This window comes from Protopterus annectens, chromosome 13.part0 (genome assembly GCF_019279795.1).
Source record: "Protopterus annectens isolate FY-2018-M chromosome 13.part0, PAN1.0, whole genome shotgun sequence".
Taxonomy (NCBI): Eukaryota; Metazoa; Chordata; order Ceratodontiformes; family Protopteridae; genus Protopterus; species Protopterus annectens.
In genome coordinates, this window is record NC_056747.1 from 96,316,242 (window position 1) to 96,332,663 (window position 16,422).

At 35.1% G+C, this 16,422-nt stretch overlaps 1 protein-coding gene across 2 annotated transcripts in view; it reads right to left on the minus strand.

Moving 5' to 3' along the window:
• Positions 1–16,422, minus strand: part of ANO8 (anoctamin 8) — a 751,060-nt gene that overhangs the window by 299,646 nt on the left and 434,992 nt on the right. The gene's annotated exons all lie outside the window — the stretch shown is intronic.

Here is a 16,422-nt window from a genome sequence, read left to right on the forward strand (position 1 = left end):
CCAAGCACTATATTGGCAAAAGTCGGGGCACAAGCTGCCCCCATTGAGACTCCTGAAATCTGTTTGTAATATTCTCCATTGAACATCAAGTAGTTGTATTTTAAAATGGAATCCATAAGAGTCACTACCGTTACTTTTTCTTCGTGTGACAACTTCTTGTCACCATACACACTTTCCTCAAATAATTCCATACCTTCAACATGCGGTATACTAGAAAAAAGATCTATAATGTCTATTGTGACAAAAATTATATTTTCATTATATATATTTGTGGAGAGTTCTCTTAAGAAGTCCCAAGAATCTCTTAAAATAATGTCATTTTTCATCCATAGGTGTTTGACTTTATTGTCTACATATTTAGCTAATGGGGTAGTTTTTGCTCCTTCCGCTGAAACAATCGGCCTTAAAGGGGGGTCAAATTGATTCTTATGAATCTTGGGTATGCCAAACATTGTTGCTACCCTTGGCTTTTTTACCTCTAAATATTTGTAAGTTTTAATATCAATAACTTTATCCATTAATAAATTTTCAAGCATCATATCTATTTTCTTATATGCTATTACCAACTCATTTTTAGATGCCACCGAATATTTTCGTTCGTCTAACAAAATTGAATACATTTTAGTATCATATATGGTATTCTCCATGATAACAATTCCTCCCCCTTTGTCCGGTTTCATCACCCTTACCTTGGCATTCTCAATCATTTCATTCAAAACTTCCCATTCCTCTTTCTTCATGTTAGTTATATATTTATTCTTACCCTTGTCCTTCTTTTCTAATTTTCTAATTTCTTTTTCTAACACGTTTTCAAAGTTTTTTATTTGAGGTGCTAAAGGTGGGTTAAATACCGAACTTCTGTTCACAATTTTAGTTCCTTTCATACCCATTTTAGAAGCTAAAACAGTTAAATTTATTTTTCTAGTGAATAACTTAATGTCCAATATTGTACCAGTCACATTTCCTTTTTTCACTGGGTTGTATTTCAATCCTTTGCTAAAAAGTCCAAAATGTTCTTTCTTTAAAATCATGTTACTGAAATTGTAAATGGTGAATCCTTCAAAATTGTTTTTAATTTCATTCTCAAAGTTTATAGTGTCCTCACTATTCCTATTGTTAATGGGGACCAGGGTACTCACTAATAGTGTCTCCCCCTTCTCCCCCCCTCACCTGAAAATTTCTTTCCCTATTATGAGGTTCATAATACTCTTGATTATCCACCCCTAAAGGTGGAAATTCAGTGTCATAGTTATACTCAACATTCTTTCTTTCTCTATTTCCTTCATTTCTATCCTTGTTGTTGTAATTGTTCCTGAAATTTCCTTTCATATTCATTATTGTTGGTTTTGGGTAACTACTATTGCTTGCATATTCTTTTATGTCTCTATTTAACTTTCCCATTTTTCGTTTAATGATGTCTTCACATTTCAAATCTATTTCTTCTCTCATTTTAAAATATCTCTCTCTCTCCTGTTTGATCCTAAAAATGAGATCTTGTTTAATGTTGGTGTCAAGCTCTTTGATTTCTTGTTCAATAACAGTTAATTTATTTTCGTTTTCTTCAGTAATAAACTGTATAATTTCTAGTCCACATTTGTTGAAAGCTTTAACTAAATTCACATGAAACGAAGACCCAATTTGCACATTATTAGGGTATTTGTAAACCCTAAGTCCCTTAGGGACTATTTCTTTAATTAAACATTCATTCAAGTATGCATTTTCTATCCTTAATGTTCTAAATTTCAACATTAGTTCATAAAGTTTATCAAGCTTTTCAATATATGTCGTACCATCATTATTAGTTTCATTTTCAATGTCACTTTCAAGATTAAACAAATAATTTTTCTTTAACCACTCATTAGTGGTTTTATGGTTCGGAAAAACAGTACCTTTGGTGTTTAGCCTTGATTTAGGCCTCGCACCCTTGTCCATATTTTCATAATAACTTTGTTCTTGTTCTTCCTCTCCAACATCCAGAGCCCTCGGTGTTCTCATGGGGTTAAAATTGGTCATCTCCATTTCTCCAGGGTCGCCGGCTTCCCAATTGTCGCCTATAAGCTCCCTTTTCCTCTTTGCGGCTTGTCCGTTAATCCCCTCATGAAATGAAACCTCCGAGTGCATCACTCCTCGTCCTGGAACCAAACTTTGACATAGGGGCGTAAGCAAGTCGATCAGTTCCGTTAGCTGACCTATGAGTTTGCGAGTTTGCCCCATCTCTTCCTTATTAAAGTAAGTAACGGCTTTATCTATAGGCAGAGATTTCAGGGGTGACCAGTTAACATGTATAAGTTCGTTGTGAAACAGATTGGGATCAAAATTTTTTTTGCTACGGCATGTTCTAATGTGGTTAGGGATGGCAATGTTTGTTTTATGCCTGATAACATATGTTAGGGAGTGGTCACTGAGGTCATCAGGGAGAGTTCCTGTTGTGTATTTTTGTTGTGGGCTATTTGTTAATATCCAGTCAAGTATGGTTTCTTTATTATTAAGTTTGTTTATTCTTGTTGGGGAGTTAATGATTTGAGAGAAGCCATGTAGGTTAATATAGGTGGTTGGGTTAGTATTTTTACATAAGTTCCAGTCAATATTAAAGTCTCCTAAGAGTATTGTTTCTTGTAGGAGGTTTAGAGAAAGCCAATTTAACAGGTCTTCTAGTATAACAGGATTATTTCCTGGGGGAAGATAAGTACAGATAATATTAATTGTTTTGTGAGGGTTGAGGTGAAGTTTTGCAATGATTATTTCAGAATTTATGTCAGATGGAAGATTAAGATTTGCTTTACTTATTTGTAGTCCAGTTTTATAGAAGATAGCGACCCCACCACCTTTTTTGTTTAAACAGTCCTGTCTAAGGATATTGTAGCCTGGGGGAGTAATTTCATTGTCCTTTATTGTAGGTTTGAGCCAAGTTTCAGTTAGACAGAGAATGTCAAACTGTTGAACATCTAGAAGAGCGTGAATTAGTGGTATTTTGTTACAAATGCTACGTATATTTAGTTGAGCAACAGATAGTGATTTGGGGGGTTTGGTTAATGGAGTTGGATTTGTTTTAAATGTGTGGCTATTAGAAGATTTGGGGGATGGGATAGGGCCAGGATTAGGGTGGATGTCTCCAGCAATTAATGAGGCCATTAGTATTGGGTTGTAAAATTGAGGAGGTTTACAATGGTAGTTAACATGTTTTTTAAGGCTATGAATAAGGTATTTGATGTGAGAGAGACGGTGATATTTTGGGTGAAGGTAGGAGGTCTTGTAAGTGGGAATGAGATATGTTATGGCTGGAGGCAGGGGAGTTGACAGGGTTTGTTTGAATGTGATAGTAAGTATAAAGAGTAGGGGTAGTTCATATGAGGTTAAAAGATAGGTAGAGGTGACAGTAGTTAGGAGAGTTAGTAGTAACAAAGGTCTGTATTTATTAGACATGATAGGAGATGCAGTAATAGAGTTGGAATAGCTAGATAGAGGGAAGATGTCAGAGAGTAGATTAGGTATTTTGGTGGGTAAGGAGGAGGTGATATTAGAAGGGGGTGGAGACAGGTGCAAGATATGATTGGTGGTAAGAAGAGAGGGGTGTGCCTATGAGGGTATAAATGTGCAGGTGTTAGGGGCGGGTGGGAATTGGGGGCAGGGAGGGGAGAGGAGTGAGCCCGCAGGGCGAACGGAGCGGGGCAGACACAAAAGAGTAGTGAGGCCCAGAAAAAACAATCAGTGAGCTATGGAAACAGCAGGTAGGTTTGTAACAGATAAAAAGGTATAGTTTGTATAATGAGCTGTACTCTATGAAGATGTACAGGTTTGTAGCAGTAAGCTATACTGGAAGGGTGGTTAGGCAGGGTCAGGAGTAAAGAAAAAGAGAAGCAGTGAAGGAGAGGATACAGGTGCAGAACAAAGGTATTTGAGTATTAAGAAGTAAGCCAAAGGGAGCAACCCAGGTAATAGTAGGAAGCCACCTGGTGGCAAAAGGAACAAGTATCAGAGATTATGCAGGTAGGAAAGAGGTGAGAGAGGTAAGGAGTTAGTGAAAAGTAGATATCAATCCCAGTGGTAGTCTTGAGGAGGGGAAAAAGGGAGACTAGATTAGAATGGGGAGAAAGACAGGGGCTAGTGGCTGCTGGCAGTCCTGTGCAGGTAGCTAGACTAGGATAAACAGGACAGAGTTTATGGCTGACACATATGAGAATAACATACTTTCACAATCTTTATTGGACGATCTCTTTAAGATGAGGGAGTGGGGGTTAGAAGGTAGAGTTCAGGTCTTCCCGGAGGGCAGAGTCAGACAGAGCCGGTGAGTACAGGGTCCACCTAGCAAATTTCACAATCTTTATTGGACGATCTCTTTAAGATGAGGGAGTGTGGGTTAGAAGGTAGAGTTCAGGTCTTCCCGGAGGGCAGAGTCAGACAGAGCCGGTGAGTACAGGGTCCACCTAGCAAATTTCACAATCTTTATTGGACGATCTCTTTAAGATGAGGGAGTGTGGGTTAGAAGGTAGAGTTCAGGTCTTCCCGGAGGGCAGAGTCAGACAGAGCCGGTGAGTACAGGGTCCACCTAGCAAATTTCACAATCTTTATTGGACGATCTCTTTAAGATGAGGGAGTGTGGGTTAGAAGGTAGAGTTCAGGTCTTCCCAGAGGGCAGAGTCAGACAGAGCCGGTGAGTACAGGGTCCACCTAGCAAATCTGAGTATCCGTTCAGTACCTGGTTTGGGAGGCACAGCAGCCAAGCTGAGTAACTAGAAAGGAAAGATCTATAATTTAAATTATATTGTCAGAGATTGAATTTAGCCCTACAATTTAAAAACAATGAATTTAAAAATAATGCATTTGACAATAATGATGGTATACACAATGGGGGAGAACAGGTTGTACTTAAGAAGAAAAGTACATACATACCCTGCAACCATGCGGTAGTAGCAAGCTACGAGAAAATGGTTTGTCAGGATATATACAGTTTCTATAAAGTATACAAGAACGATAAGTATGCAATGTTGAAGAAGAAGGACAATTTAACTGAAGGGGAACATACTTGTTTACATTCATTAGTAAATAACAATGAAGTGAGGGTTATGAAACCCGACAAAGGGGGAGGTATTGTTTTATATAATACAATGGATTATATTAACGAAATTTACAACATATTATACCAATCAGGGAATTATGAGGCCATTTCTCTTAATGAAGTTAACATTGGCTATAGGAGAATTGACTTAGCTGTGGAAGAATACGTTATTGATCACAGAATTACAGATGAGGAGTATCAGTTCTTGAAAGTTGAATTTCTTACTTTAGCCACAATTATAGGAATACCCAAGCTACATAAAAATATGGAATGCCCCCCTTTTAGACCCATAATTTTGGGTAGTAGGTCTAAAACATTTCCCTTGGGTGTAGCTATTGACAAATGGGTGAAGCATATATATAAAAACATTCCTCACCTTATAAAAGACTCATGGATGTTTCTTAGGAATTTAACATCGCAACTATGGAATGAGAACCTCATTTACATTACTATTGACGTAATTGATCTTTTCTCATGTATCCCTAAAGAAATTGGACTGGAGTATTTTTGCAATAGCCTTAGGAAATATTCCAATATGGAATGGGACAGGATTAGCCTCATTGTTGATATGATGGGCTTAGTATTAGAGTACAATTATATACACTTCGAAAATTAATACTTTAGACAGACTAGGGGTGTTGCAATTGGAGCAGCATGCGCACCCATATTTTCAAATCTTGTCATGCTTGAATGGGAAAATCTACACCTATTTAAAAGTGAATTTTTTCAACACATTGTTTATTATTCAAGGTTCTTGGATGATCTTTTTGTGCTATGGAAGGGTCCAGAAGATTTGATTCAGCCTTTTTTTGACTACATCAATAACACCACATACTTTTTAAAGTTTACATATAATATCAATAAAAAGGGTATAGCCTACTTGGACACTTATGTCAGTCATGGTGATGATGGATTTGTCTCTTGCATATATAGAAAGCCTATATTTTCCAATGATTACTTGGAATTCAGTAGTAATCATCCCAAATATGTTTTTAAAAATGTTGTCAAAGGACAGTGTATCCGAGCAGCCCGTATGTCATCAACAAGAGCTGTCTTGGACAATGAACTTGAACTAATTAGGTCAATGTTCGGTGTGAGAGGATACCCGGTCACCCTATTAAATGATGTTGTTAAATATGTCAGCAAAGAATGGGGTAACAAATATTTACCTTTGTTGGGTAACTCAACACCTGGGGTTTTACCATCAGACAATAAACAAAAGGAGGGATTTCATAGTAGGGTTTGTGTGTTAATGTATTCCCCCATAGTTCAGTACATTGAAAACATAGTGAGGCAGCAAAGGAATTTATTTACTATGAACGATGATCTGGCCTTGACTTTGGAATATCATCCCAAATTTGTGTATAAAACAGGACACAACCTCAAAAGAATTTTAGAATCAAATACTAGTGGTAAAAAAGGGGGATCAGCCGGTACAAGTAAATGCGGTACATGCAACCAATGTTACACCATTAATGAAATAGGTGGTGTAAAATTGGAAAATTTTAACAAAACACATATACACTGCAGGACAGGAAATTGCAATAATAAATTTGTCGTCTATCTTGCAACTTGCCAAGTATGCTCAGCATTTTATATTGGCAAGACTGAGAGACAATTGAGACGTCGTATTTATGAGCATTTATTTAGTATTAAGAAGAAAGATACAAAGAATGCTCTTTACAGGCACATATTAAAAAATGGTGTTACGCATTATTTTAAATTTGTTATCATTGATAAGGTTAATATTACAGTGTATGGGGGGAACGTAAAAGCTTTTTTGGCCATGAAAGAGAGCAAGTGGCAAATCATCACTGATGCCACAAGATTGCCTGGCATCAACGATTTCATCAGTATAAAACCGTTCTTGCAGTTAGCATAGTGTTTTTGAACAGCGTTCCACACATATATTCCTTACACATTTTAATGCATTTTAATACATATCTTTAAAACAGTCTATCAATTGTTAAATTAATTTTTAATTTTAATTTTAATTTTAAATTATATATATATATTTCTTAAAACAGATCATAACTATCATATTGTTAGATTTCATATTAATTGTTAGGTTTGTTACCAGCCATTATGAGACATTCAATTATTTTTATTTAGAACACATCGTATTTATATGTTAAGGGAATTATGTATTATTTAATTTTTTTTTAAGATGGTAATTCATTTTTTAAGATAGGATTTTCTTAAGAAAGGACTTGTGTTGTGCATACATGTTTCTTTGCATGCACCTTTAAATCATTATTGTTTGTGAAGTGGTTTTTGGCGCCAAAATGAATATAAAATGAAAGAGCAGCTGTATGTCTATGTTCTGAAGAAGTCTGCATGTGTCATATGAAAGCGCTTAACCTGGTATTTTTTTCTGATTTTGTGTAATAAACTTTTTGCATTGTGTCCAAGCCGAGGAGTTATTGTGGTTGCCCTCCACACCAGTTCTTCTTACTTTTACGTTGTTGCCATGCTGTGTTTGTGATCTAGCATTTTAAATTTGTGATAATGTGATATAGATCCAGCAGTAATACACTGTCCAGGTGCAATTAACCAGTTTATAATCCAAGTAATTATATAAGGGTGTTATTCATATCCAACCAAGGCATTATATATTGCATAATGAGACAAAATATCCAATGTCTTGGTGAGATCCAAAAGCACAACTCCCATAAATAAGCCCTCATTGATAGCTAGTGTGATCTGATCATAGAATTCTATAAGATTCATTAGTGTTGATCTGCCAACATAATGTTGACCTAGATTAGCTCTGTTTTTACTGTTTACATGGTTTAAGAAAAGTTGGATAATATCTTTCAAAAGTCATAACTAATAAGGTTAAACTAATGGCTCTGTAGTTTTTAACATTTAACTTACCTCTTTTTTTAGAAAAAGAGTCACAGAAAATACTTTCCATGACTTACGAAAGTTACTGTATAACAATAGTCCATTAAAATAGTATGCAGTATGAGTCAATGTTTCTCATATATTTACTGTTAAAACTCCTTGGATTTTATCAGGCTAGATCAATGTATTTGTCTCACTTTACTTTAAGCTTGGTCTGCCATTGCTAGAGATATAACTGGGGATATGCTTGTCATTGGGATTGAAAGTCTCATTATCATACTTTTACATAGCAGAAGAATTCATCATACCATTAAAGTATTGAGTGAATAAATTCACAATTACCTGTTGCTCAGATATAAACTTTCCCCAGTCAACTATAGATGATATAGTATTACAAGTGTTAGCATATTGATATACCTAAAATATAACTTCTTATTAATATCACTTGACAAATGCCTTTCATGCTTCATCTTTTCCTCTTTTAGACTAACTTAATTTGCTTACACATTTTATTCAGAAGACGTTTACTATATTTTGTTGGATACTTTTCATATCTAGTATTATCAGACATAAAACATTAAGTTATGAGGTAAAAGTAATACATCAACATTTCCTCATAAGTACATAAAAAGTTGAGTCTGCTATCATTTTATGAAATGCTATATTGCTGAATAATATATGAAATGGGTCTAAAGTTGCAGTTAAACATTTGCTAATTTTGTATAATTATTACACCAAAAAAAAAAAGGTATACTTCAAACTAGAAAACGTCTGCAATATACAATTCCATACTATAAGATTTATATAAGTACAATAGAATACTATATGTTTCATAACAATAACACTAAATTTTACTGTAACAATATTTGAATATTATAGCAATAACCCATGCCGGGGTGTGGGTAATGCAGGATTTACCCACGGTTGGCGTGACCAAACAAAGACAACCGTGGGTAAATCCCGCATTACCCACACCCAGGCGTGGGTTATTGCTATTATACTATGACATTATTTAAGAAAAGAAATAATTCCTTTTCTTAAATAACGGCATTGTATAATGCCACTTTGCTGCCCTTCCACAGCTGTCTGGTATCCGCGGCAGTTCTGATGTACTGCGCATGCCTACGCAGTACATCAGAGCTGTGGCCAAAAGCAATGGAGAAAGCAAGATCTACGTTGCTTTTTACTGTTTCGATATGTTAAATGGGTTTAACATAGCGAGACAGCTTTAAAATAAGCAACGGAGATGTCCGTTGCTTATTTTAAAGCTGTCTCGCTATGTTAAACCCATTTAACATAGCGAAACAGTAAAAAGCAATGGAGATCTTGCTTTCTCCATTGCTTTTTTTTTAAACCTGTCTTGCTATGTTAAATGGGTTTAACATAGCGAGACAGTTTTAAAATAAGCAACGGAGATCTCCGTTGCTTATTTTAAAGCTGTCTCGCTATGTTAAACCCATTTAACATAGCGAGGTCTAACATAGCGAGACAGGTTTAAAAAAAAAGCAACGGAGAAAGCAATATCTCCGTTGCTTTTTACACACTGTGTCGCTATGTTAAAGGAGTTTAACATAGCGAGACAGCTTTAAAAAAAGCAACAGAGATCTCCGTTGCTTTTTTTAAACCTGTGTCGCTATGTTAAACTCTTTTAACATAGCGAGACAGTGTTTTAAAAGAGACTTATACTAATGGAAAAAGTCTGGGCGACCAGACCTTTTTCCATCAGTATAAGTCGATTTACAACGTGCACGCGGGCCAATCAGCGTGCACGTTTTGGAATATTAATGGGGGGTCATGGAATAATCAGTGTTATAAACAGCGAGTGATGTATCAAGAAAGCTTTCTCCTACAATTATACATGAAAATAGTCTGCATTCAGTTTAAGAAATACTAATTTTCGAAAGTATAAGAAATTTGTGAACTTTCTCTTTAAAGACTTCTGTTACAGTTGACTGCAAAATGAAACATGAATACTGCTTGGCACCAAAAAAGTTTAAATAGTCATTAAAAATAAAACTAAGAATGTGGCATGATTTAAAACTAATAAAGTGCTCAAAACATTATACTTCATAGTGCCTTAGAAAGGTGTGATGTCATAATCACGTCACTGACTTATTTTTAGTTTTACATAACCGCACCAAAACTAGTCTCTAGCTCAGCTCAACATTTGCCTCAAACGAACTTTAAATCTCCTCTGATAATACCTCATGCTGCTGACTATCTGATTTTGAATACTAATAATCATGTTGTGAATAATTGGCGCTATCAGTAATTAAATAAGTGAAAAAATAAGAGGGGCTTAATGAATTAATCTTTAGTCATTAGTCTAAAACTATTTGTTAAAACTAAATCTAAGATATGGTTATGTTTGGTGTTAAAATTCACCATTAGTAATTAAATTATGTCTGTTTGTTTCAACTACATCTGATGTATTTTGTCTGTTGTGAAAATTCACCGTTTGCATCATACTCCTTAAATTTATAAAGTAAAGGGACTCCTCAGTATAATTAAAATCTAAAACAATTGCTGTATCATAACAGACCATTTCTTCTAGTTTTTAAGGAATTCACATTGTTCTTCATATCTAATTTTGGTTGTTTGTAACAAATTAACCAATTAAATTTAAGTTCTTATGACTTTCTCTCTCTATATGTATATAATTAATATATATTTTATATATACACATATATACAGACACACACACATATGTGTGTGTGTGTGTATCTGTATCTGTGTGTGTGTATATATATATATATATATATATATATATATATATATATAAAGTCAGATAAATGTATGTGTGTTTGTGTGTGTGTCTGTCTCTGTGAAATGCCACAGTTAAATTGGCTGTCTAGTCAAGTGACTTTGCTCAGAGTCAAACCCTGAATCTTGATAATTGGCAAGTCAGTGTCTTAAACTTCTACCCTAATTTTTTTTTGTTTGTTTTTGCAAATCCTCAAGGATTACAGTCTATCATTCAATGTTAGTCAAAATTTCATAGATGTGTTCATTGTCAGTGGTGCAACAGGGAGCATACTTACCTTTGATGCAGAAGGCTGCTGATCTCTTCCCCCACTAGGAAGATCAATTTCTGACACTACTGTGCAGTATGGGAAGGATGATGAATACTGTACCCAGAGTGTGTCCTCCTTTGGATGAGAGACCTACTACCTATAAACCTGTTGTCTGTTTGCCAGCCATTCCCTACTGCATATCACCAGCACTCGTTTTTTTTTTTTTAATGTAACATAGACAATTTTATTCTTCAAGGGCAGCAGACACTGAATTTGTTAATGAAGTACCAAAATGCTAAGTTAGTTACAGTTCTCTTTAATGTGAAATTATTCAGATGACTTTTACTTCAGCATAGATTGTGCATATTGACTGATTATTGGTGGATTATAATGAGTCTGGTTGATACTATGTGTTGCTATTACCATGTCTCTTCTTCTAAGTACTTCTGATGATCTGTTACCTTTTCTATAATCTTCTAATCATAATATTTCTTGCCTTAATTGCTTTATAGCTTTCTTTATTTGATACTCCCATGGTAGCATTTTATTTCCTTTATTTTGTTTGTTACTCTAGATTACTGCACAGTAATATATTTATCATGTGAATTTCTCCTAACAGTCATTATTGTGTTCATCTGCTTTGCCAATCTTCTCACATTTATGGTCTTACTTACTGTCTATAATCTATTTCTTTCATGTGTCTTAATATGCCTGTCCATTTCTATTAAATTAAACCGGTCTTCCCTTAAATCATTTTCTTCTGGATTGAGAGACTCTTCTTTGCTTTCTGTTTCCTGTGAGTAAGCTACAGAAAGTTCTAGAAAATCTTCTTGTGATATATCCTCTTCAGATGCCTCCTGCTCCATCTGATTTTCCTCCATCTGGGGATCCTTTGCCACATCAGCATTACCTGTCTCAGAGTTGCCACTCCTTTCCCCTTGCTGTTCAGATTCAACTGGACTTTCATACTGGTTTCCTGCAGAAGGTTCCAGGGTGTCATCATGCTGCAACTCTTTAGATGCCTCTTGCTCCACCTGTTGTTCCTTAATCTGGGAATCCATAATTCCATCATGCCTTTGTTGGATACTTCACACAAAATCCTTCATGTTGCAGGTAACCCACAGCTTCAGTTTCTGTTTGTTTAACTTCTATCTTAATAATCGTCTTTTTTACATTCTCCCTTTGTTTTATTTTTATGTACTGTAAAATTATCCATATCTGGGTGCATTTGCTTCTCTTCAAATATTTCTGGAGCTGTTTTTTTGCTTTGATTAGTTTGGCTTTCTCCTTTGCATAAATATTGCCCATATCAGATATCTCTTTCTTTCGCATGTCCATGCTTCCTTTTTATAGCTTTCAAAACTGCTTGTCCTTTCTATTTTCCTACTTTTATCAGTCACTACTCTTTCCAAGCAGCCCAAACTTTCTTTATCTATGTACTATTTTTCATAAATCTGTTGTATTAATAAAAACTCGAAAAAAAATGTATTTGACAGTTTTTCTTGTGCAAGTATTTTTCTTTCTTCTAATTTCTCTCTTAATCTTTCAAAATATATTCTATCTGAAAATTCTGAGTTCTTGCATAATACTAACAATTCTTAACTTCTTCCTTATCCTCAGCAGTCCACTTTGTCATCTTCATGGCTCTTTTTTGGACTGTTAGTTTTTGTTGATTGCTACTTCCTTTTACAGTAGGGTTGCCATCTACCCTCTGAGCTGGTGTAATCTTGTTGTAGGGGCGATATTTTACTTGAGGGCCTCACCAGTTCATTTTGCGCAGAAGTGGGCGTGTCGTGAATTGAGTGACAACCCAGTCTGCATATGTAATTAGCCATCTGGTGAGGCCCTCAAGTAAAATATCACCGGCTTTTTTTTTTTTTTTTTTTATTCCAAGATGTGGCTCTTATGTGTCTAGAATCTAGTTGCCAACTGTCCATATTTGTGTGTGTGTTCCTCCTTCAATTTCTGTTTTTTACCAAATCGCCAACCTTCAGAAACTTTGCAAACTTAAGAAAATATATTTTAATGCAAACGTTGTTATTCTGCAAAAGCACCATTTAACATCTGCCCTTGACTTTTGGCATTTGCCCCCTTATTATTGTTGGCTCTGTAGGGTACATCTAGTCATGCTTTTTCTTGTCAACTGAGTACTTTTTTCTAAGCATTTCTTAAGGATATTGTGGCTTGTTGACTCTAAAATATGTCTTCAATTGTCTACCTAATAAAGTAACAGTTGCAAATGAAGCACAGGCTTATCAAGGTAGGGAGGGCGACATTGAAAAAGATTTAAATCTTTATAAATCTGACTACAAAACTGAATTCTGTAGCTAAAGTAATGCTTTGGGAAGAGACACTGGTTTGTATCCTGGGTGCACAATCTGAGCATTATTCTTAAAGACATGTTATTACTTAAGTAAACACCAGCTGAAACTGCTATAAATCTTTGTCATCTTTATAATATCATTCAGATTAAACACCTTATTCCATGTTAAGTCATCAGACAGTTGTCCATACACTTATCTCATCACATGCAGATTACTGCGGTAGCCTATATCTGGAAGTCCTAGGGCACTAACCTCGGCTACCTCCACTGTATTTAGTAGCAAGACTTCTGGCAGGATTGTTTCATTATCATCATATTATGGCAGTGCTCTGGAGTTTGCAAAAACCTGGTTTCACGCATATCCGTGGCTCAGTGTACGTTATTTTCGTATGTTATTTGTTATCATGAAAGAAATTATAATATTTTACCTGTCCATACGTTTTTACTTCGTAATTCAACAGATATCGCCATTATTCAGACGTTTGATAAGGTAAGTAGAAAATGTAATATTGGGAATTACTGATGTTGGTAAAGTTTTACTGTTTTATTTATTGTTATATTACATGTCAGTGCGCTTGTTTTCTTTTTTTGACATTCGACGGTACATTCGAAGGGAATGCATATTCATGACCAACATATCACGGGGGTGGGTTTTGGGTGAGGCTTGCTACTGCACATCTGATGAGGCCCTCAAGTAAAATATCGCTATTGTAGGAATGTTTCTGTGCCTCAAGGATTCTACACTGCTTTCTTTTCCCCAGTCTTGCCAACAGTGTAAGCATCAGGATTGGGCACTTTTAATTCTGGAATTAGTGCACCCATCTCTCTTTTTATTTTTTAATCTATCGCTCTCCATGATATATATTGGGTCATAGGTTCATAGATTAGTACTAGGCTAACTGCCTTTGTGGGCCATTTTAAGCCTAGCCAATTATCCCATGCAAGAATCAAACCCTGCACCTTGTGTCCATATGGTAAACACCTTAACCATTATGCCAATCTCCCACCCAATGCAGTTTATATAGTTCTTTCTTTTTTAATTAAAATTTTAAATACACCAAAACGAAAGCTGGTGCCTGGACCCAAAGCAACTATTCACAAGATATCAAAAAAAAAAAAGCCAGACTTTTAAAATTCGAACACTTTAATGGTGTAAAAACAATAAAAAAATGAGTACTTTTGTTTAAAACAGTGTTAAACTTCATCAGACATAGTACTGAACTCATTTCCTCCTGTTCAATACTATGTCTGATGAAGTTTAACACTGTTTTAAATGAAAGTGCTTATTTTTTATTGTTTTTACGCCATTAAAGTGTTAGGATTTTAAGTTTGGCATTTTTTTTTGGATATCTTGTGAATAGTTGCTTTGGGTCCAGGCTCCAGCTTTTGTTTTGGTGTATTTGGTTTGTTTTTATGGAATTAACATTTTAAACCATTATTCGGTTAGCAGTAGTAATAGAATTACATCTTCTCATTCTTTTACATACTCCTTTTAACTAATACCTTTACTGCTATGAAGGAGTCAGACAAGTAAAAAAATGTATTACTTTGCTCAGTACAGTGAAGAAAGTAACTCATGACAGTAATGTGAAGAACAAATTAATTGCTGGAAGGTTATAACTTGTTATATTCCAGAAGTATGGAGGAGGGGATCTTATAAATTTTTTTAACATTAATGAACTGTGTATATTAAGAATCTCAAGTGGCTTCTTAATTCTGTTTAATTTGATTACAGACTTTATTACTGCATTTGCCAATATGAGCATTCTAAAGAAATTTAAACTTCAAATATAAAAGATTTGTATTTACAAGACATGCAGTACAGCTACATGGTTTTATATACTTGTGGCAGAGTAAAATATGTACTGCTAGGAAAAGTGAAATGGATTTTACTTTTGTTATACTACACAAATACAACAATGAGCAGTGTAGCACTACACTTTGTTATTGTGAGACTGATTGTTATACTACACAAATACAACAGTGAGCAGTGCAGCACTACACTTTGTTATTCTGACTGATTGTTATACTACACAAATACAACAATGAGCAGTGCAGCACTACACTTTGTTATTCTGAGACTGATTGTTATACTGCACAAATACAACAATGAGCAGTGCAGTACTACACTTTGTTATTCTGAGACTGATTGTTATGCTACACGAATACAACAATGAGCAGTGCAGCACTGCACTTTGTTATTCTGAGACTGATTGTTATACTACACAAATACAACAATGAGCAGTGTAGCACTACAAGTTGTTATTCTGAGGCTGTTATATTACACAAATACAACAATGAGCAGTGTAGCACTACACTTTGTTATTGTGAGACTGGGTGTTATACTACACAAATACAAAAATGAGCAGTACAGCACTACACTTTGTTATTCTGAGACTGTTATATTACACAAATACAACAAGCAGTGTAGCACTACACTTTGTTATTCTGAGACTGACTGTTATACTACACAAATACAATGAGCAGTGTAGCACTACACTTTGTTATTCTGAGACTGTTACATTACACAAATACAACAATGAGCAGTGTAACACTACACTTTGTTATTCTGAGACTGTTATACTACACAAATACAACAATGAGCAGTGTAGCACTACACTTTGTTATTCTGAGACTGATTGTTATACTACACAAATACAACAATGAGCAGTGCAGCACTACATTTTGTTATTCTGAGACTGTTATATTACACAAATACAACAATGAGCAGTGTAGCAGTACACTTTGTTATTCTGAGACTGATTGTTATACTACACAAATACAATGAGCAGTGTAGCTCTACACTTTGTTATTCTGAGACTGTTATATTACACAAATACAACAATGAGCAGTGTAACACTACACTTTGTTATTCTGAGACTGATTGTTATACTACACAAATACAACAATGAGCAGTGTAGCACTACACTTTGTTATTCCGACTGATTGTTATACTACACAAATACAACAATGAGCAGTGCAGTACTACACTTTGTTACTGTGAGACTGATTTTATACTACACAAATACAATGAGCAGTGCAGCACTACACTTTGTTATTGTGAGACTGATTGTTATACTACACAAAACAATGAAAAGTGCAGCACTACACTTTGTTATGCTGAGACTGATTGTTATACTATACAAATACAACAATGAGCAGTGCAACAATACACTTTGTTA